General features: G+C 42.8%; 1 protein-coding gene across 2 annotated transcripts in view; it reads left to right on the forward strand.

Annotated features, from left to right (window-relative positions):
• The window catches only part of LOC140492203 (F-box/WD repeat-containing protein 11), a 175,071-nt gene that overhangs the window by 8,909 nt on the left and 139,175 nt on the right, over nucleotides 1–26,987 (forward strand). The window lies entirely within an intron of this gene.

The raw sequence follows: 26,987 nt of genomic DNA on the forward strand, positions 1-26,987 counted from the left end.
CCCTGTTATCATCCTTGTGAGTCTATGCTTTCACATCCTTTCTACCATAAGCTAATCAGAACTTTCCCCACATAGAGCTGGCTAATGAGCACAATAAATGATTACTCCATTATGCTTAAACTTGGTATCACAGCACACAATGGATTTGTTCATTTATGTGCCTAGAGAACATATTTGAACTAAACCTTTTGTTTTTTAGAATCAGATCATTTGAAGTTTACTCCCATTCCTTGTTCTTCCATCCACGTTTGTCTAGGGTTTATAGTGCATATGGGGAAGTGTGTGTTTCTGTGTTATCTTTTTAAAATGTATATTCAAGAGATGATGCTGGTCTGTCAAGCAACTCGCGTCAAGGTGTATCCATCATTGAATCAAGCTACTTCAAGTTTTTGACAGTTTGTTTTAATGCTCTATAGTCTAGGAACATCAATGCTGATAGTCTGCCATTTATTTGATAAAGGGCCTTTCCTACTCTGAGTGGTTTAGTTACTTTTTTAGCCAGATCATTTGGAACAATCCTATTCGAAGCCTTCAGGGCGTGAGAAGAGGAAGGTTTTGTTTAAAAACCTGAAGGGAGTTAAGTTTCATAGTGGTTTAACTAGTGTCCCTGATACTTGGCTCCTCCTTGGGTGGTATATATCTGTACCAATATTCAGCTGCACACCTTTATTATGGAGTCACGTCACACACTTGTGACTCATCTTGGAAATATTGTTGGTGTTTTACAAATGTCTTTCACTTGTACAGAGTGGTTTTTGTGTAATATCAGTTTACTACATCTGCAGTCATTTCCTTGTAAGGCAAGACTTGCATGACAGGATAGAAATTCCTACTCCCTGTCACCATCCTGTCTAAGCACTTTGCTCCTTTTCTTGCAAAATGAATTCAGTGGGAGAGTGCAAACTGTTTCTCAGCAGTTATGTCGAGAGGAAAGGCGCGTATGGAATTAGGGGTAAAGATGACACTGCAGTCAGGATAGTTCTTGCATTTTCTGTCGTGCTTTCACATGTCTCAGTACCTCAAAGTGCTTTGTGTAATGAAGCCTTGAAGTGCAGTGTTGCAACCACTCTGTTACAAGTAATGGCTGTCAAATATCAGTGAGATGATATCTCCTTGGGATAGTGGTTAAGAGAGGAATGTTGGCCATGGCGCTGCTAAGAACTCATTACCCTGAGTAGAGACCGAGAATTTAAGGGTCGCAGGCCACTACCATCTTCTATTTAACGAATGACACAGGAGTTGGTCAATTTAATTGACTTCAGAGTTATTCAAGGATTTTCTAGGGCAGATTCTGAAAAATAAAGCTAGGCTGTTCCAGCAAAATGATGGCCTTGAGTGTCTTATTACGTGAATGACAGCTGTGACAATGCAGAGCTTTGGTACTCGGCCAAGATTAAATACTCGTTTTGGAGCTTGAACCACTGGTATTGGATCCAGAATGCAATTGCTGTTAAGTTGTTAGATATGGAGGGACACCTGAAGTTTTGTTGATCCATTAGTTCATTTGATCCTGAGTCAGTCCACTTAAATCAGAGGATTGGGTGATGCTTTGTATTTCGTTAGCTGATCTTGGACAAAGCAATGTGTTGAGAACTACAATCCACCTGTCTGCCCTAGAATGTGCAGGAGCATAATCTACTTGAATTAACTTGAATTATTTTCTTCTGACTGGTATGCTGTCATCCCCTGACAGCAGGTACATTGCCTGCGGTACCCAGCACCATCTCAAAAATGATTGGTTCATGTTTGAATATTCTGTACAGTTGAGTAATCTTCCATTACTCTTATGCCCATGCTTACATGGATGTAACTAAAGCCCAGTCTTGAGAAGAAAACTGAAATCTAAAACACAAAGATACAGAGGCTTCAGAAATGACAGTTTCTAAAAAGAAATTGTAGTAGGGGATTCCTTCTTTGTAGGAAATACAGACCATCACTATATTACCAGTTTGCTTTCTGATACTGCTCATCTCAATGCTGGCTTGCACCTCTTCCAAATTTCAGAGCACCTTGCTCTGAAACAGACCCTTCGGTCCAACCTATCCATGCTGACCAGATATCCCAACCCAATCTAGTCCCATCTGCCAGCACACGGCCCATATCCCTCCAAAGCCTTCCAATCATATACCCCTATTCCTCCCCCTATTCATATACCCATCCAAATGCCTCTTAAATGTTGCAATTGTACCAGCCTCCACCCTTCCTCTGGCAGCTCATTCCATACACGTACCACCCTCTGCGTGAAGATATTGCCCCTTAGGTCTCTTTTATATCTTCCCCCTCTCACCCTAAACCTATGCCCTCTAGTTCTGGACTCCCCGACCCTAGGGAAAAGACGTTGTCTATTTATCCTATCCATGCCCCTCATAATCTTGTAAACCTCTATAAGGTCTGGAGAGAATGAATTGCATGTAATATAATTTTGATATCCTTACAGCTTCTATACTGTGCTGCTGATGGATTAATATAGCCTATGGTTTCTCGCTACAAGCAGTAAGCAAAAGAGATCAGATACTGTAGTATATTTACATTTTGTCTCCTGGCATGTATTTGGATGTGTAAGGACTGATTAAGTATAGTCAACATGGCTTTGTGCATGGGAAATCGCATATCACTAGCTCAATTGAGTATTTTGAAGAAGTATTGAAGAGGATTGATGAAGGCAGAGCAGTGGACATGATCTATATGGACTTCAGTAATGCATTCGACAAGGTTTCTCATGGTAGACTGGTTAGCAAGTTTAGCCCACATGGAATACTGGGAGAACTAGCCATTTAGATACAGAACTGCTTGAAGGTAGAAAATGGAGAGTAATGTTGGAGAGTTGCTTTTCAGACTGGAGGCCTGTGACTCGTAGTGTGCCACTAGGATCGATGTTAGGTCTCCTGCTTTTCGTCATTTATATAAATGATTTGGATGTGAGCATAGGAGGTATGGTTAGCAAGTTTGCACATGACACCAAAATTGGAGGTGTAAATAGACAAAGTCTTTTCTCTAGGGTGGGGGAGTCCAAAACTAGAGAGCGTAGGTTTAAGGTGAGAGGGGAAAGATATAAAAGGAGCCTAAAGGTACACCTTTTTCACCCAAAGGATGATGCGTGTATGGAATGAGCTGCCAGAGGAAGTTGTGGAGGTTGGTAAAATTACAACATTTAAAAGGCATCTGGATGATGTATGAATAAGAGGTTTAGAGAGATAAGGGCCAAGTGCTGGTAAATGGTATTAGACTAATTTAGGATAACTGGTTGGCTTGGGTGAGTTGGACTAAAGGGTCATTTTCTGTGCTGTACATCTGACTCTCTGTCAATCATTGAAACAGTGCATTTTAGGAAAGCAAATCTTAGCAGGATTTATACACTTAATGGTAAGGTCCTAGGGAGTGTTGCTGAACAAAGAGACCTTGGAGTGCAGGTTCATAGCTCCTTGAAAGTGGACTCGCAGGTAGATAGGATAGTGAAGCTCTGGTATGCTTTCCTTAATTGGTCAGAGTATTGAGTATAGGCGTTGGGAGGTCATGTTGCAGCTGTACACGACATTGGTTAGGCCACTTTTGGAATATTGTGTGCAATTCTGGCCTCTTTCCTATCGGAAGGATGTTGTGAAACCTGAAAGGGGTCAGAAAAATTTACAAGGATGTTGCCAGGGTTGCAGGATATGACCTATTGGGGCAAGTTTAATAGCTGTTTTCCCTAGAGTGTCAGAGGCTGAGGGGTGACCTTTTACAGAGGTTTATGAGTGAAGGCAAAACCTTTAGTAGGAATATCCTGGAATTTTGGGATCGGTTTTCAGTGGGACAAGTGGGAGAGCAGATTGGATGCATAGATTTCCACTGGCAAATGAGAATGCGAGGAAGGACCCTAACTGCCTAGTAGCTTATGGAAGTCCAACTCATGACAGAGTAACGATGTGAGACATTTGAGTGAGGAATACCCACTTGTTAGCAATGCATATTGGCTATTTAGGTATAGGATTTTCACGTTTATGGCCATTGGCAAACCCTTTCCAGAGTCATCTGAATCCCTGCTGGCTAAGCCAACCCAACTGGAGCTTGAAGTCTGAAATTGGCCTCGAATGAAGTAACTTTTGATGGAGCTGGAGTTCCTGTGAGATCAGTCCTCAATGCAGGATGATAATTGAGTCTGGCATCATCATTTGTAGAAAGCCAGAAATATTTCTGCTAGGTGTCCGGCAATTTCTTCCCTAACTACCCACTATGTCCTATTAGTTAATTTAATTCGTTCTCCTAATTTTGACAGAATTCCCAGTTGTGTGTGAAGAGGATTTTGTGTCGATTGGGTAGGGTGAGCTTTTTTAAATTACCAGTTCTTAGATTTGATTCTGGCTGATTAGATTAGATTACTTACAGTGTGGAAACAGACCCTTTGGCCCAACAAGTCCACACTGACCCTCCAAAGAGCAACCCACCCAGACCCATTCCCCTACATTTACCCCTTCACCTAACACTGGGCAATTTCCCATGGCCAATTCACCTAGCCTGCACACTTTTTTTTTGGACTATGGGAGGAAACCAGAGCACCCGGTGGAAACCCACGCAGATACGGGGAGAATGTGCAAACTCCACACAGACAGTTGCCTGAGGTGGGAATTTAACCCGGGTCTCTGGCACTGTGATTAGATTTTAGGCAGTTTTAATCAACAGCTATTCTGTAGTGGTTTGATACAATTGATTGGTTTGGTAAGCCATTTCAGGGGAGACAGCTCAGAGATTGTTGGTCTGGAGGTGAATGTAGGTCTGACCGAGCAAGCATGGCAGACTTTATTTCCCAAAGGATATCCGTGCCACTTTGTTAATACCATGATCATCATTACTGTTCTTATTGTGAATTTGTCAACAAATTAAATTTGAGTTTGACCATCTGTCCTGGGATTTGGACTCATGCATCTGCAGTATTAGTTGAGGCCTCCGAATTATTGGTCCAGGACATTTTTGTTACTACCAGTATTTCACCACACCCTGTTTTATTCTGAGAACCACACCCTCTGATGTAGTTTGAGTATAAAACTACAATAACTTAAAGAATTATGATTCAGATCTTTTGAATAGTTTTGGCATACAAGGAATGTTTACCAGCTGCAACGACCTCTTTCTAGCTATTGTTGTAATTCCCATCAAGGCGTGATTAATGAGACCAATTTTAAGTTTGGTATAGCTCACATGTCAGGGCCACAAGCCATGGATTCCACTTTAAGCTAGTGTGACTAACTAGTTGTTAGTCATTCTGGTTGCAGCACTCAGCTCAAGTTGGGAGTGGAAAAACAGGAGACTAAAATAAGAGTCACAAATACAGGTAAATCCAAAATGGAATTCAGGGAAAATGTCTTTCATTGTTTGGTTGTAAATTAATTTGAGAATTGCCCACATGAGAAACATTTTTGCAAAGCCTTTTGTCTTGTTTTCATCAGGACAATCCAGTATGCCATAATAAAGGGGAAATGAACATTTGTGCTGTATGAGAGTGCTGATTGGCTGACAGCTGGTCTCTGGTCGAAGTGTTGCCATTGAGAATGCACCAATTGAATGAGATGGTTGGCAATAACTGTCAAGCTTTTAAGTTTTAAATTGGGTAAATTGGCTCTGGTCAAGACATTGCCCTGTGAAATAAACCAGATAATGGATATCACCTATTTTTGAATTGAATTTAGATGCCATAGGAAGGATGGAAAGGGGGGCAAGAGTGGTATTTTTCATTAAGGAAAGTTTACTGCTGTAATTAAATCAGATATTTCTGAAGGATTGTCCAGTAAAACTATATGGGAAGAAATAAGAAAGGGACGATTACCTTAATGGTTTTGTACTTTCGACCCTACAATTGTCCAAAGGGAAATTGAGGAACAAATATTGACATAGACCTCAGATATTTGTCAGAATAATAGGGTTGTAATAGTAGGAGATTTTAAGTTTTCAAACATTGACTGGGACTGCCGTAGTGTTGGATGGTGAGGAATTTGTTAAATGTGCATGAATAAGAAAGGTTTAGAGAGATAAGGGCCAAGTGGTTAAAAATACGATTTGCAACAGATCTTGTCACTAAGGGTTGATTTACATTACATTATCTTTGGAAATGACGTGATCACTACATTGTGGCTTGAGTGGCATAGGAGAATGGCTGAGTGTTGTCTTGTGGACGTTACTGACTGGAAGGTGAAACACTTGTACTATATAAAGGAAGGACCCTTGGACAAGGACCCCTTGTTCAAAGGGGTCTCCAGGTACAGCTTCGCAAGAGTGTTAAAGGATTCCTCCAAAAACTTGTGCTTGATTAATAAAATTTTGGTTGTTCACAGAATTTGGCTTTTGCAGTTCAAGTGAGTTAGAATCTCAAGAAAAACAACTTAACATATGTTCCTGTTAGAGTGGAGTGTCTCACGAACTGAGTTTTTTCATGAAGTAACAAAAACGATTGAGGTTAGAGCAATAATATTGTTTATATGGACTTCAGTAAAGCCTTTGACAAGTTTCCACATGGCAGACTAATTAGTAAAGTTAGATCACGTGGGATTCTGGGTAAACTTGCCAATTGGATGCAAAATTGGCTTGACAGTAGGAGATGGTGGTGGAGGGTTGTTTTTTGGACTGCAGGCCTGTGACCAGAGATGTTCCACAGGGATTGGTGCTAGGTCCACTTTTGCTTGTCATTTATACAAACAATTTGAATGAGAATGTAGGAGGCATAGTTAGTAAGTTTGCTGATGACACTAATATTGGTATAGTGGACAATGAAGAAGGTTATCTAAAGATTACAAGAGATGTTAATCAGTTGGATCAATGGGCAGAGGCATAGCAGATGGGAGTATAATTTGGATAAATGTCAGGTATTGAATTTTGGTAAAACAAACAAGGGCAGAATTTACACAATTAATGATAGGGCCCTGGCTAGTGTTGTAGAACAGTGTGTCCTAGGGGTTCAGGTACATAATTCATTGATGTTTGTGTCACAGATGGACAGTGTGGTTATGAAAGCATGCATGTCTTCATTGCTCCTTTTGAGTATGATTCGGGACATTAGGTTGACATTGTACAGGACGTTGGTGTGGACTCTTCTGGAGTACTGTGTGCAGTTTCAGTTGCCCTGTTAGTCATAGAGATGTATAATATGGAAACAGACCCTTCAGTCCAACTCGTCCATGTTGAACAAATGTCCTAAATTAATCTGGTCCCATTTTCCCCATATCCCTCTAAACCCTACCTATTCATATACCCATCTAGATGCCTTTTAAATTTTGTAATTGTACCAGCCTCCACCACTTCCTTTGGCTGTTCATTCCACACATGCATCACCCTCTGCGTGAAATGTTGCACCTTGGGTCCCTTTTAAATCTTTCCCCTCCCATCCTAAACCTGTGCCCTCTACATTTGGACTCCCCCCACCCTGGGGAAAATACCTTGTCTCTTTACCTGAATTCACGCCCCTCATGATTTTATAAACCCCTATAAGGTCAACCCTAAGCCTCTGATGCTGCAGGGAAAACAGCTTTACCCTATTCAGCCTCTTCCTATAGCTCAAACCCTCCAATCCTGGCAACATCCTTGTGAATCTTTCCTGAACCTGTCATGCTACCTCCTCCATCTTTTATTCCGGGCCGTGAAGAGAGAGAACGGTTGTCTGTGTGCACTGAGACGTGAGTCCTTGGTCGTCTTTTTTTTCCCCCAACTGTTTATACCCTATACACATTCTCGAACCCTTTCAAGTTTGACTGCGTCCTTCCTATTACAAGGAGACCAGAATTGATGCAATATTCTAAATGTGGCCTAAACAATGTCCTTTGCAGCCCAACGTAACTTTCAAACTCCTATAGTCAATGGATTGACCAATAAAGGAAAATGTACCAAACACTGCCTTCACTACCCTGTCTACCTGCAACTCCACTTTCAAGGAACCACGAACCTGCATTCCAAGGTCTCTTTGTTCAGCAGTATTTCCTGGGACCTTACCATTATTAAAAGCTAACGTTGAGGTAGCCTTGATTAGGTATATAAGTCTTGCCCTGATTTTCCCCTAACAAAATGTGTCTAGATTAAACTCCTCAGGTTATCTGATCAAGGTCCCGCTGTAATCTATCTTCATTGTCCATTACAGCATCAGTTTTGGTGTCATCTACAAATTTACTAATCATATCTTCTGTATTCTCATCAAAATCATTTATATAAATGATAGAAAACAGTGGACCCAGTACCGATCACTAAGGCACACTGCTGGTGTCAGGCTGCCAGTCTAAAAAGCCACCCTCCACCACCCTCTGTCTCCTACCATCAAGCCAATTATAGGAAAGATATTATTAAACTGGAGAGAGTCAGAAAACATTTCTCAGGATGTTGTAGGGAATGAAGGGTTTGACATATAAAAATAGACTGGAAAGGCTAGGACCTTTTTAATTGGTTGAGGGATGATCTCACTGAGGTTTATAAAATAATGATGGATACAGATTAGGTGACTGGAAAGTGTCTTTTCCTTAGGGTGGGGGAGTTCAAAACAAGGGGGCATATTTTTAAATTTTTCTCCTGTCACCTGAAAAAGGACGAGGGGCAACCTTTTTACACAGTGGTTAATGTGTGGAATGAACTGCTAGAGGAAGTGATGGGTGAAGGTACTGTTAGAACATTGAAGACATTTGGGTAAGTACATAAATAGGAATGGTTTTGAGTGATATGGGCCAAACACAGGCAATTGAATCTAGTTTAGTATGGGAGCATGGTCAGTGTGGCCTAGCTGGACTGAAGTGTCTCTTTTCATGTTGCATGACTCTGAGACACGTAGTTTGTGTCCGTAACCTACCTGCAAAAAGCAGAGCTTTGTATATTAAAATATCTCCACATTTAATATACCAGTGTATGTCAGTGTGCCATGCTGCAAGCCTACTGACAAAGCTAAATTAGTTGTTAGCAATTCTATATGTGCACAAAATTATTTGGTGACTACTTTACACAGTATAAGACATAGGAGCAGGAATTAGGCCATTGAGTCTGCTCCTCCATTCAATCATGACTGATAAGTTTCTCATTGCCATTCTCCTGCCTTCCCGTAACCCCTTGATAATCAAGAACCTATCTGTCTAAATCTTAAATACACTCTATGACTTAGATCCACAGCCTTTTGTGGCAGTGAATTTCATAGATTCACCACTCACTGGCTGAAGAAGTTTAGCTTTGCCTCTCTTCTAAAAGGTCTTTCCTTTACTATAAGACTGTTCCCTTAGGTCCTAGTTTCTCCTCTAACGGAAACATCTTCCCAATGTCCGCTTTATCCAGGCCAGTCAGTATTCTGTATGTTTCAATTAGGTCTCTTTCCGCCAATCCTTTTAGAGTCCTCAAACGTTCCTCATGTGCTAAGCTTTTCATTCCTGGCCTCATTCTCGTGAACCTCCTCTGAATACACCACAGGGCCAGAACATCCTCCTCAAGATTTTGGGCCCAAAACTGCACACAATACGCTAGATGTGGTCTGACCAGAGCCTCAGAAGAGCATCCCCGCTTTTACATTAAAAAATGACAATGTGGAATATTTAACACCGTATTTGAGGCAGATCTTGTAGATTCAGTTCAGTCTATGAGGGAGAAAGGAAGTAAGGAGTGTGAAAGGATCCTTGTGGAGCGTGAACAACTGGCACAGACTTTATGCTGAATGGCCTGTTTCTGAGCTGCAAACTGTCAGCTTGGTAGAGTGTGCTGATGGCACTGAGTACATGGAGAAGTTGGCAATGTCTGTTTGGGATGTTTGAAATCTCTCCCTTCAATGATCCTACCTGTAGGAGCTGGAGTAATGAGCAGTAAAAGCAGACAGAAGAGTGAAATAATGAAAGGATGATGCAAATTGGGAAAAGTGTCTATTTAACAGCTGACATTATCTGGCTGAGAGCGTATTTATAAATTAGTGTTTTTTTTGCTGGTCATCATGTGTTGTTGACTGGTATAACGAGGCATCATCTTGTCCCCTGGCAGAACATACATGTGTGCTTCTTAGCTGGTAATTTCCAGCTGGGAAGATGAAGTGTCACTCAAAATCAGGTTGAGTGGCTTATGTGGAATGCTGTTTGGCTGTGGCTTGAGAGCTGCCTCCTTATGCTGTTTTCTTTTTTAAAATACCATTAGGTATCTATTAAAAGGCAAGTACATGAACCAGGCAGGCCAGCCAGTGATATCCACCATATAAACTTCTGTGTTGAGTAAAATAGGGATCGTTCATACATTCAATGCAGTATATATTTTTGATATTAAAGGAGGATCAAAGAAGGATCAAAGCTGACAATTTAGCAGTTGGCAAAATGGCTTGGACTCTTTAAAATTATGTTTACATAACAGGAAGGTGCAATGTTCACTCTGAACTGGAGTGTTATACTGGCTTAGTGGGAAGGATAATCATCATTACTGTCCATCGAATGTAGTGTAGATAGGGATCTGGTAAGAAGCACATTAAGTTTCACCATCATTAACCCACAATAAAATTTCACTGTCCATCTGAAGAATCGTTATTGGAGAGTTGCTGGGTCTGCTTGAGGTTGCTGTCACAAAATGTTTTTTAGATCTGAGACTAACAAAGATCCTGGCAGGAAAATGGAGTTGGGATTGAGTTATAAGTTAGCTGTGATCTCATTGAATAGCAGAATGGATCTGAGTTCATGACCTACTCCTGTTTAAGTGTTTATGATAAGGGGTGAAAATTATGTATGAGTTTTAAAGTATTAGAGAGTCACTGGAATCTCCTTTATACTGAATTGTTTTGGTGCAGTATTTTTCTGCTGCTCTACAGGCTTACCTTCCAGACTTTCACACTTATTTCCTTCCTCTATTTTTGTTCAGTTTAATTTTACTTGGCTGCTTTTTATTTTGGCCCCTCTTGCTGGCAAAATGGAGGTACGATGCCACATCTATTCAACAAGTTTGAACCGATGAGTCTTTCCCGCTGGAAGCTGAAGGTTTGCAACAGAATTTATTAATTTTGCTTGGTCCTCAACATTGTAAACATAGTGAGCATTCAGGTTTGCTTGAATTATGATTGAAACTCTTTTAGTTCTGCACCATGTCATGTCATCTTGTTTTGTTTCTGAAAAACTTGAGGAAAAATTTATTTGCTGATCGTTCGTTCGGCTAGATGATCACTTGGCAAGTTCAGAAAAGCTTCAATCCTCTCAATTTGGCACATAAACTGAAACGACAAATGAGTACTGATGAACTATTTTAATAAGATTAGAGGCAAAAGGTCAAGATGTATGCCTAAAAGTAAAGGTATACCTGGTATATTGGCTATGCAAAACATGTAAAATAAATTTGTTGCAAATTTCTTCCCCAAAACTGATCAGTTCAATATTTAAAGTCTAAATAGTGTTCAGTTTTTGAAAGAAGCCAAGCTGCAGTTTTAAACTCTGATGCAAATTTATTTAATGACTTGTTCTGGGTCTTCATTAATATAGCTGATAGAGCCTTTTGTTCTAAGAAGTCCGTTAGAGTCAATGGATAGATGTTATTGTGCCTGCATAACCTGCAGACTTGCTAAGTGGTTACTCTTGGAGAGTTCAGGCAATGGCCTCAACCCTTAAGTGCATCACAGCTGAACCTAATTCCACACTTGATCAGCATCTGTATGCAATACTTTCCACTCAGAGTGGGGACTCAACCTGTCTCCTCTTTTATCTTCCCAAACCTTGCGAAAGTGGCAGGTGCTGAGCTCCCAGCTACCTTTTGAGATCATCCCTAGCAACAAAGAATATTGACCAAAACTCAGAAACGGTCTCTCTCTGAGATTCTCACCAGAAAATCCCTTTCCTCACATGGCTAAGAACGAGTGCAATATATCTCTGGTGGTGGGGTCTGACTGTAGGTGGCGGAAATGGCGGAGGATGATGTGTCTTATCTGGAATTGGTGGGGTTAAAGGTGTGGACTGGGAGGTTTGTCCTTGTTATGATTGGAGGGGTGGGGTTCAAGGGTGGAGGTGCAGAAAATGGAGGAGATGCGCTGAGGGCATTGTTGATCACGTGGGAGAGGATATTACAATCTTTGAAGAAAGAATCCATCTAGGATGCTCTGGAGTGGAATTGATCCTCCTCGGAGCAGATATGATGGAAACTGAGGAATCGGGACACAGGCACTAAACAACTCTAACGCCCAGTGGCAGCCCACTTCAACTCCTGTTCCCACTCCACCAAGGACATGCAAGTCCTGGGCTGCCTCCACTGCCAAATACTAGCCATCGGAGGAAGAACACCTCATCTTCTGCCTTGTGACCCTCCAAACACAAGGAATCAATGTTAATTACGCCAGTTTCTTCATCTCCCCTCCCACCATGCTATCCCAGTCCCAATCCTCCAACTCGGCACCGTCCTCTTGAACAATTCCACCCTCCACTCTGACCTACCAACATCACCCCCCACCTTCATCTGCATATCATGTTCCCAGTTATCTTCCCACCAGCCACACCCCTCTCCCATTTATATCTCAGCCCCCTTGTTTCCCCACCCCAGCCTCCAAATTCCTGATGAAGAGCTAATGCTCGAAACATCAACTTTCCTGCTCCTCGGATGCTGCCTGACCGGCTGTGCTTTTCCAGTACACACTTTTTGATTGTGATCTCCAGCATCTGCAGTCATCGCTTTCTCCTAGCCGCTATTTAATTGGTTTATATCTTGGATGATTTAGGTGTCATAAGTGACTTATTTTCTGTACAGCCTCATAAGGAATTCACTGCTGTGAGATATCAGGGTTGGACAAGCTGAGTGATGCAGTTGGAGACTTCTAAAGAGATTTTGTCATCAATTCTGTAAAGAATTTGGGCAAGGGGGCAGTGTAATTGATTCCATAAGTCATACAAATTATGGTGTGACACAGACTGAATATAATATTCATATTGTATCTTGACCATGTTTACCCTTCCTGTTCCCTATGCCCCTTCAATTCCCTCTCTTTTGTTGCAACCAGCTGTCGACTTTAGAGCATTTGGTTTGTTTGTGCGACTTGAGGTGCAAACTCGCACTGTGCTGACCTGACTTGGTGTCAGCAATTAAATTGTATCTTATGAGCTGTTTGAATCAGTTTGGTGCTCCTTGTGGTGAACTATGTGAATGGTCCAACAGGATTACCTTGCCCCCAGATTTGTGTAGATGCATGCTGCATGCAACATCTCACATGTAGTCTTCAGACACGAACGTAAAATCAAGAGCATAAACCTTGGACCACTTTAGAAGATGACAGGGGAGGATCTTGGGAAAATTTAGCTGACCTCTGGAGGCAATCGATCAAGCTCCAGCAGCTTACAGTAAATAACTCCCCTCCCACCACTTCCGTAATGGGAGATGTCCTCAATTCTCTAGAGCTGCAGTACTGCAGCATGGGTGTAACTTTACATCCAGCATTTCCTACCAATTAAGTCAGGAAATGTGTTAAAGGTGAGCCTGACCTTCAGAGATCTTTAGGTAATGTGGAGCTGTATCTTATTATCTGCATTTATTTTATTCATGGCACACTGTCAGCACCACCTTTACCTCTATTCAAGAGGAAGCTGTTGACTCCTCAGTGGGGGCTACTGTCTGCCCTGTGGTGTGACAATTGATGGTAAATGTCAGCAAGCTACCTAACCACTAAAAGATCAGATTAGTGTCTGAGCCTCCGCTGTTTGGTATTTTTAACCACTTCCTAACTTGGGCGATGAGACATTTTTGCCTTCTGAATTGAGCAAAGCCACATTAGCAGTCAGGGTCTTCTCTTTTGGCGCAGTTATGCATTATGTTTAACATGATGTGCCCTGGCTTCCAATTATGGCTCAAAAAATGTTCAGCTCTTCCTCACAACCTGAGAAATTGCTCAAAAGTTGCCCACTTTGAACTGCTTGCATGAAAGATGGTGAGAGTTTAGGGGCAATTTTCTCCTGTACAAACAGTTTACTGGTGCTATTTGACTTGTAGTCTGGCACCTCCCTGACCGCACAGTCAGGTGAATTAAAAGCTGAGATCTATTTAGTTTGAGTTGGAAGAACAGATATCGTGGCGTCCTGCAGAGATGACTGAAATGTCAAGAAATGGTATCTGAAAGGATTCTTGGATTCTGGTAAGTTACTGACCTACAGTAATCATTTATGATGTATTTTGTACATTTTTCTTCCTCAGAAGTTGAAAGTATTTTATCATATTCTTGTTTTTGAAAAACAATTTTTATTTTTCTGATTACTGTATAAATGCTTTGCATTATATAGTTTTGGATGCATTCCAATTGAGCCATTACTGGCCTGAGTAACAGTGAGCCATTGAATTTGGAGCCAGAATGAAGGCATTTTGGAATGAGAGAGAATTGAAGGATATCAATTGTGACAATTGAAGGATGGGATGAACAGGTAGAGAACTAGTGCGAGGCATTATAATCAATCGTGATGCTCGGTAACAGGACTGGGGGAGGGTAGGTGGACAACCGGAGTTTTGACGTTTGATGGCAGGAATGGGGAGAGCTGGATCCAGAGTGTAGGGGCTTGGAAATTTGTGGCTTGAGGGGAGACGCAGTGTGGGTGGGAGAACTGGGGCTCAAGTGGTGAGGGTGAAGGTAGAGCTGAAATTAAGAAAAGACATAGTTTGTAATGTAGGCTGGTCTATTGAAATGTCTCTGCAGTATTTCCCAGTGACAAGGTTTAACTTGCTGTGTGGAAATGTCTGGTTCAAATACCAGTTCAGAGTATTATTAAAGCAGAGAACTTTGCTGAAAGCCATCACCCTGTAATGATGCGTTTTGGTGCTGTAATCTATTAAGTGGCCATGGCAACCCAAGTGAGATTTCGAACATAGCTATATAATCAATTTTCATAGAGAGAGAAAAGGATATCAATTTCTGTGACAGAGTCCAGAACAGTACTGTACTGAGCTGGGCACTTGCTGTGCACATGCTGTTTGTGTGTCAACCTAGTTTAAGCCACATCTATTTGTTTGTTCTTTAGCTTATTGAGAACATTGGTTTAGTTTGCTTCAGAAAAGCAACTAATTTTTCTTTAAGTCAACTTTCAACTTGTTAGAATACCATGGAAATAACTCAGTTCTCATTTCCTTTCAAAGTGTAGTATTGCCAGTGAGTAAGTGTACATTCAGTGACTAAGAAATCCTTAGATAATTAGTGGGAAGCAAATAATCGTGAACACACATAGATGTCTTTAAATAGAAGAGGCCATGTGGTCCACCATTCTGTGACAACTCCTCACTATATGAAGGGGTAGTTTTAAATTTGATTGGTGTACTATTTTGTACCTTTTTGTTTCTCTTCCCTTCAGTAAACTGTGTTCTGTTTGAATAAGCCTTGTTAATTACCATATAGATCATAAGTCAGACAGACACGAGCTAGGATCATTGCAACGTTCATTGTGTTTCCACAGACATCCAGTGGGTGAGGAGTAGGAATCATAGCTGATTTTATTTCCCTTTCCTAACCTCAAGATGCATGGGCCAGTTTTTTAGTGCCTCGCCACCATACTGATGGAGATCAAGAAACTCAGCCGAGACTGGGAATTGAACTTGAAACAGTCCTGCCCTGTGTGGCTCAGTGACATAAGGCAATGCTAATAGAACCATTGAACACTTGTGAAACTTTATATGTTATTGCATTCCACTTTCCCCTTTCACTGCACTGCTATCTCTAGTGCTGGACCAGATCTGAATAATTCAGTAGTGTTGTAGTGTGACCATGAGCACTTCATGCCCAATGAAAGTTACTGGGATGGAAAAATCCAAATTGCCTTGTTAGAAACATGGCATTTTTTTCAATGACAGTATTGCATTTAAGCGTCTGCTTCCTTCATAAATTAGAGATTATATCAATGTGAGATAGTGTTTCAGTTCTCTGCCCCCTCAGCACCTCATCTTCATCATGAACATCCAGTATCTCTACACCTGTATTCCTCCATGTGGAGGGCCTCAAGGCTGTCCATCACTTCCTCTCCCACTAACCCAACCAATCTCCCTCCATTGACACTTTCATTCACCTGGTAGAACTGCTCCTTACATTTTAACAATTTTACCTTTCAATCCTCTTAGTTCCTACGAACAGGAGGGTCAGCCATGGATACCTGCATGGGTCCAAGCTCTGCCTGCCTCTTCGTAGAGTATGTGGAACAGTCTCTCTCCTGCAGGTACACTGGTACCATCCCCCACCTTTTCCTCTACTATATCAATGCTATATTAGTGCTACCTCATGCTCCTGCGAGGAGCTTGAACAGTTCATCCACTTGGCCCACCTCTTCCACCCTGACCTCAAATTCACCTGGACTATCTCTGACACTTCCCTTTCTAGACTTCTCCATCTTCATTTCTGGCAACCAATCGAGCACTGACATCTATGACAAATCCACAGACTCCCACAAGTACCTTGACTACCCCGCCTGGCAAAACTGTGAACCCATACTTCCCTGTTCCTTTGCCTCCGCCATATCTGCTCCCAAGATGAGCAATTCCACTCCAGGATATCCTAGCCGCATGTCCTCCTATCCCCGCACCTCTGTCCTCAAACAAAGACCCCCCAACCACAGCATGGAAATATCCTCCCCTTCCTCATATGCCACCCTACTAATCTCCAAGTCCAACACATCATTCTCTGCCACTTCCACCTGCAGTCTGACGACCCCCCCCAACCTTATCCACTTTTTGCAGGGATCGTTCATTCCATGACTCCCTCGTTCAGTCTGCATTCCCCATGAACCCCTCCTTCACACCTAGAACCTTCTCCTCTGGCATCAGGAGGTGCAAAACCTGTCCCCATACCTCCCTGCTCACCTGTCCAAGGCCCCAAGAATCATTCCAAGTCCAGCAGAGATCCACATGCATTTCCTTTTAACAGGATTTATCGCATTCACTGTTCACAATGTGGTCTCCTCTACATCAGAGGGACCGAGCACAAACTTGGGAAACCAGTTCAGAGAACATTTATGGTTCACTCACTCAAATCAACCCCATCTTCTGGTTGCCATCCATTTCAACTGATCAGCGGATGCAGACACTCTATACAGTCAACACAGGAATTCTTGGACATAATCAGAAATATACACATAGACAAGGAACAAACTATGGTCTCATTCAATGTAACAGCACTGTTCACCTCTATCGACAAAACCCTATCCAGAGAAACAATAGGTAACCTGCTGGACATACAGAACAGATGACAAGATGGGGAACCTATCAACAAAGACTGCATACTCAAACTACTGGACCTGTGCCTCACAACACACTTCACATTTAAAAACCAAATATATGAACAAATCAACGGAACACCCATGGGCTCACCCATCTCTGGACTCATAGCAGAAGCAGTAATGCAAAGATTAGAACAAACAGTCTTGCCGCAAATTCAACCCAAACTCTGGGTCAGATATGTAGATGACACCTTTGTAATAATTAAAAACACAGAATTAGAGAACACACACCAGATCATCAACGCCACACTCACAGGAATCCGATTCCCTAGAAAGGAAGAAAAGGACAACCAACTCCCAATCCTAGACGTGATGGTACAGCGAACACCAAACGGAGAATTCACCACAAAGGGATACAGGAAAGCCACGCACCAAGTCCTGAACAACGAAAGCAACCACCCCAATGCACACAAAAAAAGTTGCATCAAGACACTGTTCAAAAGGGCCACAACACACTGCAGTACACCAGAACTGCAAAAAGAGGAAGAGGAACACCTATACAATGTATTCGCCAAAAACGGATACCCGCGCAATTTCATCAACAGATGCCTAAGGGAAAGACCGGAATGAGGACATGCCAGAACCCAAAGGGCTAGCCACGTTACCATACATCAAGAACATTTCCGAACTGACAGCCAGGCTACTGCGACCACTAGGACTCATAACAGCACACAAACCAACAGCCACCCTCAGACAACAACTCACCAGGACAAAGGACCCGATGGTTTTGCTCATGCTGGTCAATGTAGTGTACAAAATCCCATGCAAGGACTGCACAAAACACTACATCGGACAAACAGGAAGACTGCTAACGATCCGTATCCATGAACACCAACTAGCCACGAAACGACACGACCTTAGTAGCCACACACGCAGGTGACAAGCATCATGAGTTCATCTGGGACAGCACTACTATTATAGGACAAGCCAAACAGAGAACAGCCAGGGAATTCCTAGAGACATGGCACTCATCCACAGATTCAATCAATAAGCACATCGACCTGGACCCAATATACCGGCCACTGCAATGGACAGCTGGAACTGACAACTGGAAGCGGCAGAGACAAATGCCGGAGGAAACAGCACAGAAGTACTTCACAGGAGGCCCCCAAGCACTGAGGATGTCACCTAGACAGGGGATGAAACGTCTGCAACACAAATTCCCAGCTCGGCGAACAGAGCCACAACATCCATTTCAACTCCCCTGATATGTCCATCTGAGGTTCTCCCACTGTCACCACAAAGCCACACTTAAACTGGAGGCCGAACACCTGATATTCCACCTCAGGAGACTTACAACCATACGGCCATAACATGGAATTCACCAGCTTCCAAATCTCCCCAGCCCTCACCTCATCCCAGGTCCAGTACCCCCCTCTCTGCCTAGCGCCCTTAACCTAATGCGACTTGTCCAACTTCCTTCCCACCTATCGGCTCCACCCTTCCTACTCAGTCACAGCCATCTCCCACCTGCATCCACCTATCACCATTCTACACACCTTTCCCCAAGCTCCACTCCTCCATTTATTTCACAGCCCACTTCCTCTCCCCCTGGTCCTGATGAAAAGTTCCGACCTGAATCGTTGACTCCCCTTCTCCTCCTGTTGCTTGACCTTCTGTGCACGGTGGTTCATTGGTTAGCACTGATGCCTCAGTGCCAGGGGACCCAGGTTTGATTCCCGTCTTGGGTGACTGAGTGGCGTTTGCACATTCTCCCCGTATCTGCGTGGGTTTCCTCCAGGTGCTCCAGTTTCCTCCCACAATTGAAAAAATGTGCAGGTCAGGTGAATGGTCCATGCTAAATTGCCAAGTCAGGCTAACTATAGGGTAGGGGAATGGGTCTGGGTGTGTTACACTTTGAAGGATCGGTGTGGACTTGTTGGGCCAAAGGGCCTGTTTCCATACTGTGGGGAATCTAATCTAAAAATCTATTCAGATGCTGCCTTCACTATCCTATCTACCTACGACACTACTTTCAAAGAACTATGAACTTGTACTCCAGGATCTCTTTGTTCAGCAAGGCTCCCTAGGACCTTACCATTAAGTATGTAAGTCCTGCTCTGATTTGCTTTTCCAAAATGCAGCACCTCACATTTATCTACATTAATCTCTATCTGCCAGTTCAGGTAGACCTGAAAATTTTCACATGCACTTCAATTGTTTTCTTTTAAACAAAGGTATATTTTTTTAAAAAAGTGCAAACAAACAATACCAGAACAAAATCACCAAGCTAAAAAGATGAGATCAATAGGGCCAGGGAAAGCTTCGGTTCAGATCGCAGTTTCAAGGAACGCCTTTCCTTTTAGAACAAGGGCGGGGCAGACAGTTTAGAGCTGAGGCACAGACACTCAATTGAGGGGGTGATTGCCATCAGAAATGTACAAGAGACCAAAATCAACAGGAATGCAGATCTCAGACAGGGCATAGATCTAAGATATGTTAGTGATTCTAGGTGAGAAAGAGAATGAGAATGCTAGATTTGAACCAATGGCAGACTGAGACCATAGCAAGAAAAAGGATGACAAGATCAGAACCAGCCCCTGGAGTTCCAATGACTATTCGATTGTTTCCTCATATTGGCGTTATATTTCGGGCATCTTCTGTGTAAACAGCAGCATTTACCTCTGCACTCCTCCAGCAGTCACTTCGCCAGTCTTCGCTTAAACATTGGATGCAGCCTCCAACTCCATTTTCAATCAACCCATTCCATCCAACTACAACCCTTGCCCATCCCAAGAAGAAAACTGCCAGCCCACAGCCTCACCTATCTCTGCCTCTACTTCAAAGACACCCAGTCATCTCCAGGAGATGGAAACTTACCCAGGTTCCAGATAATAATGAGTTAGATCAGGTGACGTTGGCAGTCAGTCACATAGAGTCAGAAACTGATGTTGCAGCATTATAACAGTTTGTTTAGGCTGTACTGAGGGTGTTGTTTAATTCTGGTCGCCACACAACAGGAACAATGTGGAGGCTTTGGAGAGGATGCTGCCTGGATTAAGGGATATGAGCTATAAGGAGAGGCTGGACAAACTAGGATTGTTTTCTCTGGAGCAACAGAGGCTGAGGGAAGACATGATACAAGTTGTTAAAATTATGAGAGGCATAGCTAAGTAATGGAAGATGTCATCAACAGTGCTGTTGAGCAGCATCTGCTCAGCAGTAAGCTGCTCAGTGACGCTCAGTTTGAGTTCCTCCAGGTCCACTCAGCTCCTAACCTCATTACAGCTTTGGTTCAAACATGGACAAAAGAGCTGAATTCCAGACGTGAGAATTGACAGCCCTTAACATCAAGGCTGCATTTGACTGAGTGTGACATCAGGGAACCTTTGCAAACTGGAATCAATGGGTATCAGGAGGCAAACTCGAGCACAGTGGGAATCATACCTGACATTCAAGAAAATGGTTTTGGTTCTTGGAGGTCGGTCATCTTAGCTCCAGGACATTTCTGCTGGTATTCCTCCGTATAATGTCCTTGTCCTAACCATCTTCAACTGCTTCATAAGTGACCTTCCCTCCATCATAAGGTCAGAAGTGGGGCTGTTCACCGATGATTGCTCTGTGTTCAGCACCATTCGTGACTCCTCAGATACCGAGCAGTCCATGTCCAAATGCAACAAGATCTGAACAATATCTGAGCTTGGGCTGAGAAGTGGCAAGTAACATTCGCACCACACAAATGCCAAGCTATGGCCATCACCAATAAGAGACAATCTAACCACCGCCCCTTGACTTTCAATGAATTTCTCATTATCAATATTCTGGGGGTTATCATTGAGCAGAAACTCAACTGGATGCACCACATAAACAGTGTCTACAAGAGAATGTCAAAGGCTAGGGATAATGTGGTGAGTAACTCGCCTCCTGACTCCCCAAACCCTGTCTACTATCTACAAGGTGTAAGTTAGGGGTGTGATGGAATACACCTCATGCGTGGATGAGTGCAGCTCCAACAACACTAAAGGCATTTGACACCATCCAAGACAAAACGGCCTGCTTGATCGGCACTGCATCCACAAGCGCTCACTCCCTCCACCACTGACATTCAGTAGCAGCAGTTTGTACTGTCTACAAAATGCACTGCAGAAACTCACCAAAGATCCTCTGACAGCATCTTCCAAACCCATGACCACTTCAGTTTAGAAGGACAAGGGTAGCTGATACATGGGAACACCACGACCTTCAAACTCCCCTCCAAGCCACTCACTATCCTAATTTGGAGATATATTGCTGTTCCTTCGCTGTCACTGGGTCAAAATCCTGGAATTTCCTCCCTAATGGCATTGTGGGTCAACACACAGCAAGTGGACTGCAGCAGTCCAAGAAGGCAGCTCACCACCACTTTCTCAAGGGCAACTAGAGATGGACAACAAATGCTGGCCAGCCACTGGCACCCACATCTCACAAATGAATAAATTTTAAAAGGTAGTGGTGACTGGGGAAAAGATTCGGACAGAGTTGAAATGCCTATACTAGAGGGCATGCATTTAAGGTGAGGAGGAAGGCTCGAAGGGAATGAGGGGCAAGTTTTTTTACACAGAGCTGTAGGTGCCTAGAATGTGCTATCAAGAGTGTTGGTGGAGGTAAATATTTCTGAGGCATTTCAGGGGCTTTAAGATAAGCACATAAGTAAGGAAGGAATGGAGGCATGTGGATCATGGGCAGGTGGAAATTGGCATCATGTTTGGTGTAACATCATGGGAGAAAGGACTGCAGGTGCTGGAGATCAGAGTTGAGTGTGTGGTCCTGATGAAGGGCTTATGCCTGAAGTGTCGATTCGTCTGCTCCTTGGATGCTGCCTGACCTGCTGTGCTTTTCCAGCACCACACTCTACATCATGGGCCAAAGGGCTGTGCTGAGCTGTGCTGAACTGTTCTGTTCTATCTGGCTTCTGGGGACTTTGAGAGAAGAGGTGAAAGGACAGATGTTGCCTCTCCTGCACTTGCTCTGAAAGGTGGCAGAGGGAAGGGAGGGCTGTTAAGAGGTGTGAAGAGTGGACTGCAATGCTGTAGAGTGAATGACGCATGCTGAATGGTGACTGGACAGGGGAGGGGAAGTTTGTTTGTTTGTTTGTTTCAATCAAGCTGGGACAGGTGAAGATGATCAAATTGTAGTAGCTCCCAATGTCTGTTGCCTGTGTTAAATGATGCACTGATAACCCTGTGGTGTGCCATATTCTGCAGGCAAGCTGCTATTTGTGCTTTTGGTGCATACCAATGAACTTACCAACTAACCATGCTGAGACACGCAATGGCAATGAGGAGAAGATGGCAGCTCAAAATATAAACATTGTTTTGTGAAACTCATGTAAATACTCAAACCTTTATGCACTTATCTGATTAATTTTTAGGGTAGTCCATTGTTCATATTTATAATAAAATTTATCTGTATAAAGTGTTGTAGTCATGATCTAATCAGTAGAAGTGCTACCATTGCAAGGAAGGTGTAGTTACAACATGACAAATCTCGGTAAGCAATTTCTATTATAGATATTGCATGTCATGGAAATATTAAAACGTGGTGAAAAATGTAACCCTAAAATGGGGATTGAGTTACATCATATGCTCTGGGCTGGTTCTCCTGAAGATTACACTTGGCCTCTGTAACCTATAAAAATCTATAAAGCTTTCTATGGACAGGCAGGCATACATGCCAGTTTTAATGTTTTTTGATGAGATTCTACATGATGTGTGGCGCGGTGACTCAGTGGTTAGCACTGCTGCCTCTCAGTGCCAGGAACCTGGGTTCAATTTCAGCCTTGGGCAGTTATCTGTGTGGAGTTTGCACATTGTCCCCATGTCTGTGTGGGTTTCCTCTGGGTGCACCAGTTTTCTGTTATCATCCACAAGTGTGCAGGTAAGGTGAATTGGTTATGCTAAATTGCCCATAGTCTCTAGCGATGTGCAGGCTAGGTGGATTAACCATGGGAAGTGCAGGGTTACAGGGGTAGGGTAGTCTAAGTGGAATGTTGTTCAGAAGGTCGGATGTGGACTTAATGGGCTAAGTAGCCTGTTGGGGACTCTAGGATTCTAGAATAATACAGATGGACAAATATTTGGGGAGTTGATGCAGTGGTAATGTGACTGGTTTAGTAATCCAGATTAATACCCTAGTGAATCCTACCACAGTTGCTGCAGGAAGTTAAGTTCAGTATATCATATAAAACAAGCCCCATTAATTGTGACAACAAAACTCTTGTTGTAAAAACCTAGTTGGCTCACTTAGAGTCATACAGTATGGAAACAGACCCTTTGGTCTCCTGATGAAGGGCTTTTGCCCGAAACGTTGATTTCGCTGCTTGTTGGATGCTGCCTGAACTGCTGTGCTCTTCCAGCACCACTAATCCAGTATTTGATTTTCAGCATCTGCAGTCATTGTTTTTACCTTTTGGTCTAACCAGTCAATGCTGAGCATTGTCCCAAACTAAACTCGTCCCACCTGCCTGCTCCTGGCCCATATCCCTCCATATCTTTCCTACTCATGTATTTATCTAAATGTCTTTTAAATGTTGTAATTAGACCCACATCCACCATTTCCTCAGGAAGTTCATTCCACACTGAACCACTTCTGTCCTTTAGGAAAAGAAATCTACCATTCTTATCTGGTCTGTCCTATGTGATTCCAACCCCACAGTGATGTGGTTAACTTTGAACTTCCCTCTGAAATGGCCGAGCAAAAACTTGATTCAGGGACATTTAGGATTAGGTTAGTGAGTTATTGCAAATCTGCTTTAGCAGAAGGGAAGACGGTAAAGTGTTTCATGTTGCATGCTTTCTCTGTTCCCTTTTGTCTTAACTGCTTTTGTCTTGGTGTGGTCAAGTTTCCAGTCAGAGATAATTTCCATTCTAGAAACGTGACTGTGTGCTGACCAGGACTGGGAACTAAATATTCAAGGAAACGTATTGTTTAGGAAGGACAGACAAAAAGGCAAAGCAGGTAAGGTTGCCCTAATTAAAGGGATGCAATTGGTGTATTAATAAGGGAGGACTTCAGGAAGAACAAAATGTGGAATCTGTGGAGACAGCATGGATGCTGCCAGACCTGCCGAATTTATCCAGAAATTTCAGTTTTTGTTTTAGATTTCCAGCATCTGCAGTACTTTGTTTTATTTTATATTAATGGAACTAATTGGATGGTGGAGGTAAGAAATTGCAAAGCACAACAGACATTTGTTGAAGTTATTTATATGCTACCAAATAATAGTGTGGGACATGGTATTAATCAGGAGATGAGACCAGCTTGTAGCATGTGCAATGCAGTATTCATGGGTGCTTTCTATCTGTATATATACTGGGTAGACCAACAGAATACTAAAGCTGTGGTGAATGAGTTTCTGGATTGTTCTGACGATGGTTGTCTAGATCAGTATGTTGAGAAGCCAACTAGTGGACAGGCCAATATACATTTAGTATTATTTAATGAAGAAGAGCTAATTAATCTTAGAAAAGAATCTTTTATGAATGAGTGACTGCAATATGATGGAATTTTGCGATTTGAAAGTGAGGTTTAATCTCCAGGATGTCAAAGTTGAATAAGGGAACGTGTGAAGGTATGAGGCACAAATTAGCTGAGCTGGCTTGAAAATATATTGCCAATGTACAGCCATTAAACCAGTATTACACAAGCTAAAGCTTAAACTACACATCCCTTCAAGGTACAAAAACTCAAAACTCTGTCAACAGTGGTGGACAAAGAAAGTGAAGGATTATACAAAATTAAAAAGAAAAAACATTATAAAGCGACTGTCATTATAACTAATGCAAGTTTTTAGAATACAGTGAAGTTTGACAAAGTCTGCATTTGGCTTCCTCTCATCAATCATCTTAGCTCTGGCAAGAGATTATTGCTAGAGGGTGTGCAACAAAGGTTAACCAGACTTTTTCCCAAAATGACAGGACTGTCCTCTGAAGGGAGATTGGCTGAACTGGGCTTGTAATCTCTGAGGTTTTGAAGAATGAAAGGTGACATTAAGTACTTGAAGGGATAAATAGGGTAGATGCAGGTAAGGCATTTCCCCTGGCTGGGGAGTCGTAAATCAGGAGTATCAAAGGGTTTGAGAGTCTTTGGCATTCTCTACCTCTGAAGGCTGTGGAAGCTCAGTCTTGGAGTATGTTGAAAGAAGGGGCTGATTTCTGATCACTAATGGTGTAAATGATTATGGGGCTAGTGTGAGTAAAAGGCACTGAAGGTTTGACCAGCTGTAAACATATTTCTCAAGCTATTTATTTTGTGGCCAGGCAGATGGAGATAGTAGATCAGACAAGGTGGTGATTGGTCCTGCAGTGTCTGTCACATTGCAGGTGAGATGGACTTATTTTTGCTTGAGTGCAATGTAATTGAACAGATGCCAGTGTTTAGATCATGGTTTCCCTTTTTTTGGGGAAACTGGGTTTTGGTTATGTTCTACATATTTCAGCAGGAGGAGGACCCTTTAGAGTTAAAAATCAACACAACGCCAGGTTATAGTCCAACAGGTTTAATTGGAAGCACTAGCTTTCAGAGCACCGCTCCTTCATCAGTTGGTTGTGGAGGGCACAATTGTAAGACACAGAATTTATAGCAAAAGTTTACAGTGTGATGTAACTGAAATTATACATTGAAAAGTACCTTGATTGTTTGTTGAGTCTTTCATCTGTTCGAATACCATGATAGTTTCACTTCTTTCATATGTAAATCACAAAACTTTTTTAAAAAAGTTACATTCTCAGCACCACACTCTACCGCAAACCCACAGACAACCTCCCAATGCTACACTTCTCCAGCTTCCACCCAAAACAACTTAAAACAGCCATCCCCTATGGACAACCCCTACGCATATACTGGATCTGCTCAGATGAGGAATGTGACAGGCACCGGGAAGTACTCAGGGATGCCCTCATAAGAACTGGGTACAATGCTCAACTCATCAACCACCAGTTCCGACCTGTCACAGCAAGGAACCGTAATGACCTCCTCAGGAGACAGACACTTGCTGCAACCGACAGGGTACCCTCTATTGTCCAGTACTTCCCAGGAGCTGAAAAACTACACCATGTTCTTTGTGACCTGCAACACATTATCAATGAGGATAAGCACCTCGCCAAGACCTTCCCCACACCTCCACTACTTGCCTTTAAACAACCGTCAAACCTCAAACAGATCATTGTTCGTAGCAAGCTGCCTGGCTCTCAGACAACTCCATACAACCCTGTCGCGGTACGTGCTGCAGGACTTATCAGAGTGTGGACAATGATACCACCATTACACTTGGGGACACCGCCCACCTTGTACATGGCAGGTACTCATGTGACTCAGCCAATGTTGTCTACCTTATACGTTGCAGGCAAGGATGCCCTGAGGCATGGTACATTGGGAAAACTGAGCAAAGGCTATGGCGACAGATGAATGGACACTGCACAACAATCAACAGACAGGAGTGTTCCCTCCCAGTTGGGGAATACTTCAGCGGTCCAGGACATTCGACCTTGGACCTTCGGGTGACCATCCTCCAAGCGGACTTCGGGGCAGGCAGCAGCGAAAAGTGGCCGAGCAGAGGCTGATAGCTAAGTTCGGTACCCATAGGGAAGGCCTCAACTGGGACCTTGGGTTCATGTCACATTTCAGGTGACCACCATTGCACTATACACACACAGACACTCCTACAGACGGACGGGCACACACACATACATGCGCACGCACACATGCACACATACATATACGTTTGTGGGTGAATTTGTACTTGCAGAGCTACATTGTACTTTGCTCAAAAACAGCATGAATTCATGTAAGACTCCGTTATCTTTCTTTTTAGGTTAGAATCAGCTAAATATGGCACAGACAGAT

The sequence above is a fragment of the Chiloscyllium punctatum genome, chromosome 20, assembly GCF_047496795.1.
Source record: "Chiloscyllium punctatum isolate Juve2018m chromosome 20, sChiPun1.3, whole genome shotgun sequence".
NCBI classification, from domain to species: domain Eukaryota; kingdom Metazoa; phylum Chordata; class Chondrichthyes; order Orectolobiformes; family Hemiscylliidae; genus Chiloscyllium; species Chiloscyllium punctatum.